The sequence below is a fragment of the Puma concolor genome, chromosome D2, assembly GCF_028749965.1.
Source record: "Puma concolor isolate L17-30 chromosome D2, mPumCon1.1.hap2, whole genome shotgun sequence".
NCBI lineage: Eukaryota > Metazoa > Chordata > Mammalia > Carnivora > Felidae > Puma > Puma concolor.
Window position 1 is genome coordinate 84,050,039 of NC_141677.1, and position 5,809 is coordinate 84,055,847.

A 5,809-nucleotide genomic window follows, 5' to 3' on the forward strand; every position below is an offset into this window, starting at 1 on the left:
GGCGAGGCACCTGTGGGCATTGTCCACTAATGTCATACATGTGCTGAGGACACACTCTACACCAGAATCACTACGCACAGCACTTCCTCGTGCAGGACGGCTTTGCTCAGAAGAACTGGAAAATTCACAACAGGCCGTATCAGCACAGCCAAATTGCTTCACAAAAAGAAAAGAAGATGAAAACAAGGCTGCCATCACGCATGGTAAATTTCCGAGTGTCTCATTTGTCACACGGGTAAGGAAAGCCGTTAAGTCACGATACATTCATTAAAGGGGATCTGGTGCAGTGGTTGAAAAATGCGCCCACAAATTACGTCCAGAAAAAAAAAAAACTAAACTTGTTTAAGATGATTAGCTTTTGCCATCAATTGTGTTCTATTATAATTATTATTATAATTTGAATGTCATCAAAAACGTTGTGGAAATTTGTTTTCTTTCTTGTTATAGAAGTATCAAAAGATACCCTCAGTTTTGTCCCTTGGCCTGCAAAGCCTAAAATGTTTATTGCCTGTCGTTTACAGAGAGCAGGTTGTTGACACTTGATTCATCAGATTATAGGAAAAGGAGACTGGGAAAGAATCATTAAGAGCAAACACAAAGTCAGATGTAGACATAAGCCCAAATATGTGATCAGTTATAATAAATGTAAAGGCGAAACTGTTCCAATAAGGACAGAGGACTGGATTTATTTTTACTGCTGTTGCTAAGAAATGTCCATAGGAAAACCTTTACGGAAAATTAAAAGTGAAGAAAGTGAAAGACATAATGGCCATATTTTAACCAAAAGAAAACTGGAATGGTAATATTAATACCAAATAGAATTTAGGTGAAAATATATTGATATGGGTAAAAAAGAAATCTACATAGTAACAAGTCCACGTCAAGAATCTATAAAGGGGCGCCTGGATGGCTCCATTGGTTAAGCATCCTACTCTTGATTTCGGCTCTCATGGTTCGTGAGCTGGGGCCCCAAGTGTGCCCTAACAGTGCAGAGCCTGCTTGGGATTCTCTCTCTCTCCCTCTCTCTCTGCCCCTCCCCTGTTCATGCTTTCTCTCTCTCTCTCTCTCTCTCTTTCAAAAATAAACGTAAAAAAAGAATTTATAAAGAATATAAGTCAATGACAGTATTTTCTCATAATTCATTAAGAAAAACTGACAAGAAAAGACACATTTGACAATTCCACAGAGTAAGTGATCTGACCCACTTCTACCTAGCTCAAGCAGACACACACACACAGGTTCGTACCATTGTGGACTTGAACATCAAACTTACCCGACCTGATATAACATAGATAATAGAACCATACGCTACAAATGAAGGTAGGCATCTGACGCACGTGTTAGTTTATCAATTAACCACAGGCTCGATCTCAGAGGGCAATTTCCACAACGATAGAAGGGCTTTGTCACAGAGACCATGTTCTCTGACCCTGATGCAACTAAATTAGAAACCAGCAATAAAAGATCGTTAAAAAACTGTCTGGATATCAAAACAAATTCTTAAAATTCTTAACAGTTTTCATGTGTTTAAAAAAGAAATTGGGGCACCTGGGTAGCTCAGTGGGTTGAGCTCCTGACTCCTGATTTTGGCTCAAGTCATGATCCCAGGCTTGTGGGATCAAACCTTGTGTCAGTCTTTGAGCTGAGCATGGAGCCTGCTTAAGATTCTCTCTCTCTCTCTCTCTCTCTCTCTCTCTCTCTTCCTCCCTCTGCCCCTTTCCCCTGATTTTTCTCTTTCTCTGTCTCTCAAATAAACAAACAAATAAATAAATAAATAAATAACTTTTATAAAGGAAATTGAAGTGAACAATCCTGAAAATGCTTGAGAGACAGTCATTAAGATAAATGTTTGGCATTATCTATTTTTGATGAATTTATTTAGAGAAACAGGGAATATAAAAAATAGTTGAATTACGTGTTCAAAAAGAGCCACTAGAAAAGAGAAAATACGTTAAAGAGACAAGAAGGAAGGAATCATAACAGTAAGACTAATGAAAAGGAGAGAACAAGAGAGGCAGTCAACAAAACCAGGCCTCAATTCTTTAAAAAAAAAATCATATGGATAAAGCGGGCAAAATGTTCACAAGGCGTATCAGCCAGAAAAGAAAAAGGAGGTGTCTCACCAAGCCATCCTAGGAAGCATGGGCACTGCCCGTCCATTTCTCCTCCTTACCGGGAAGGTGTGGTTGTCCTCTGAGGCCCAATCCACGGGCCTTCGCCCAGGTGCTCCCAGGGACCTCCCTGGCTCGAGACTGTTGCCTCACTGCCTCCGGACAGGTCCTGTGGTGTTTGAGTCTGCTTCCTCACACTTGACATCACTGCTGAGCTCCAAACATGTACATCCACCTGCCTCGCGGCCATCAACATATCGATGACCTCCATGTACCTCAAGTCCAATGTGTCCCAAGCAGAACTCATCATCTGAGAGATAAGACTTTCAGCACTGAGACAGGAGCTGTATGGTTTTGGGGGGACTAAGAGGCTGCTCAGGAGCAGGGAACGTTGGTCCGGAGGAGACAAAGACCATGACCTCCTTTGAGACTCAAAGGAAGGAGCTGGGGGTCAGGGGGCAATTCCCATGGGAGGCTCTATTTTCCCTGAGAAACAAAAGATGAAGCCAGGCTGGTGAGAGGTAGAAGTAAGGAGGGAATGAAGGAGTTAAGCAGGAAGTGGTCTTAAAACGGAAGGGGCCAGGGTGCCTGGGTGGTGAGTCAGTTGAGCATCTAACTCTTGATTTCAGCTCAGGTCATGGGTAGGTGCCAAAGAATACAATGGCAAATAACAAAAGGAGATAAGTAAATGTCCCTGAAGGTTTTGGGGACAATCAACAAGATTTCAGATGAAGGTGGGGACAGGTTCCTGACTCAGGTCTGAATCCCGGTATCAGACAGAGGGACAGAAGCGTCAAGGTCCCACCCAACACCTAAAGATCTATGTCAAGGATCTTCAAATAATTTTTTCCAGCTAAAAACTTAAAGTTGAATTGGTTTAAAGTAGTTTAAAAATTCAAGCATTTTAGAGCCAGAAAGACCCTTGAGATCATTCTTCCAGGAGCGGCTAATACATTGTGCTCCTTACTTCCAGGGCAGACGTTAGTAATCACAGGGCTCTTATCTTCTCCGTCTGGACTCTTCTTCAGCATCTTTCTCATCATTGTTCTTCAGGAAGCCATCAGGAAGCCATTAGGAAGCCTTCAGGTAGCCAACTCTTCCAGAATTCACAAGTGGAGTTATGTTTGTTTTCAGCCACCATGACACAATGCGTGGATTCTAGGTTTCTCAGCTCAGTCCGCCATTTTGTCATGCTAATGTACTGTGGAAAGGTAGCCTACCCTCTCTAGGGAGTGGTCATTCATATTGTCAAACATTTTTCTCTCTTCCACTCAAAAAGATGTGGCTTTTTTTTTTCGTTTGGGAACACGTAACCCTCATCCACGTCTTACTGTCCAACAAGCTGGAAGTAAACAACAAGCAATAAATATTGATTTCTGCAACAAGCACCTATACGAAAATTGAAATGTTTGATTTAAAATTTTTATTGCACAGATGTTGCTATTATAGAATGGAAGAATCTGCCCTTCTCACTGACTTTTATCTTCATGTAGGCCTGGAGGTGACCTGGCTGATTTCCAGGTTTGTCCCTGTTCACTTGATGTTCTCATCATGGCCTCATCGAGTACACACTAAGTACACAGTCAAATGTTGTGTTAACCGATCATATAGGTTAGGAAAAGTAAACAATCCCATGCATCTTTAAATTTTTTTTTTTCAACGTTTATTTATTTTTGGGAGAGAGACAGAGCATGAACGGGGGAGGGGCAGAGAGAGAGGGAGACTCAGAATCAGAAACAGGCTCCAGGCTCCGAGCCATCAGCCCAGAGCCCGACGCGGGGCTCGAACTCACGGACCGCGAGATCGTGACCTGGCTGAAGTCGGACGCTTCACCGACTGCGCCACCCAGGCGCCCCCCATGCATCTTTAAATGTTTGTTTCATTTCACATGTTTTCATTTCTTGAATATATTATCTGACTTAAATGTTTAAGGCCCAACGCAAAGGAACCCCAAGTATTCACTGAGGAAGACAATAGTGGGATAAACAAAATCTCCATTAATGTGTTTTAAAATTGACTCAGACACGCCTCATAAAACAATAGACAGCAGCTTCTGGTTAATTAAGCTGGAGCCATGTTACTTTTTAAATAGTTGAGAGGGGAAAAATCAGGCAGATTCACTACTCTTTCCCTGAATTGATGTTGTTATATTGGAGGGGCTTGACTAAAGTTTATCAAAATTATGAGCAGGTCTATAGATTTCTTCTCTCAGCAAACAATGACTGGGTACTCAGCGTATACTTGGAAGTCTACAAGAGTAGCATGCAGGAGAGTCAGGAAAGGGATTAAGTAAATCAAGGGGGGGCCATGAACTTGGGAGACAGGGTTATATCCATCTCCATGGCAGTGTGTGGCCCAAGAAATACTTCATTATGAGGAGCCCCAACTCATGGACCCTGGAAGGTTAAGTAGAGGGTCCCACGTGAGCTGGGTGGGAGGCACTTCTGGCAGCAGAAGCTAGGCAAGCACAGACCTAGGAGTCTGGAAACAGCAAACAGATATAGGGGGTGGCTTTAGTCAAAATCTTGATTTCCAAAAGAATCAGAAATCAAGTCCAAAATGGTGTTGCTACTCAACGGGAGGAAGAAGTCAGGTTAACCACTCAGGAGAACTTCTCAGGGAAAGGACTGATGGAACTAGAATTCTATCCCATGTGAAACTGGGCACACATGAGTCCACCATGACCCAAAAAGACCACTTTGGGGTCCAAGCTCTGGCCGCAGTCTCTGGAAACATGCCATGCCTGGTCTTTTAGCCGAAATGACAAAAATCCTACTGACTCCTCCCAGATCCACTGGTGGAGCGGTCACTCAGTTCAGATTTCAATCAGCGGTTCTGTTCTTCTGTGTTTTAGCAGAGGCACTTTCTGTGGCTTCCCCAAACACCTTCCATTAAAACATCTGCCTAACGGAAAGCTCCCCAGTGTCCATGCTGTGGTCTCTGCAAAAACAACCAGAAGCTCGAGGCACCCGAGTCCAGGTAAAGAGCACCTCTGTGACATGTGACATAACAAAAGGCAATGGATGTCCCCCAAATCGTATGATGTCAATGTGTTCATATCACATGTCAGGTCAGGTCACCTTTTCTGGGTCCCCTTTTGGGGTGAATCCTTCCCCCATCAATGGGACACAATCACTTACTTCGCTATGACCCCCTTTGGCCCCATGTGCCTGTCCCACCATACTGAGACTTAATTGTTTATATACCTGCTTCCCTAGTCGGTCATCTTCTTGCAGGAAGAGCCTAGAACTTGTGCTTCTCCATCAGCCAGCATGCAGCTCTGTCCCTGGCATCCAGAAGATACTGTAAGGGTTTATTTTGTACTTATCTTACCTGCCACCCTTTTTCTTTTCTTTCCTAAGCTGAGATGTTTCTGACTCATTGCTGTATCTTCTCTGCTCCTGCCAAACACCTTGGGTCCCCCCACAACTGAGCATCTCTTCATTCCAGGCCCCAAACTAAAATTCTTTCTTCACCAGAGAAGCCTGCTACTGGAAACATGACCCCGTTTCTAGAGAATTAATATTTTAATTCCACTGTCCTTCATATGTTTATTTTACCTCAATTTCAACTGGGTCCAGGCAATTTTCGCAGGTGTGTTTATTCTGTCTGTGGACTGACACGCGGATTTTCTGCGAATAATGAGCCGACAGTCAGATGCCAGATCAATACTGTTCTGTTTCTTTTTGATTCACTTC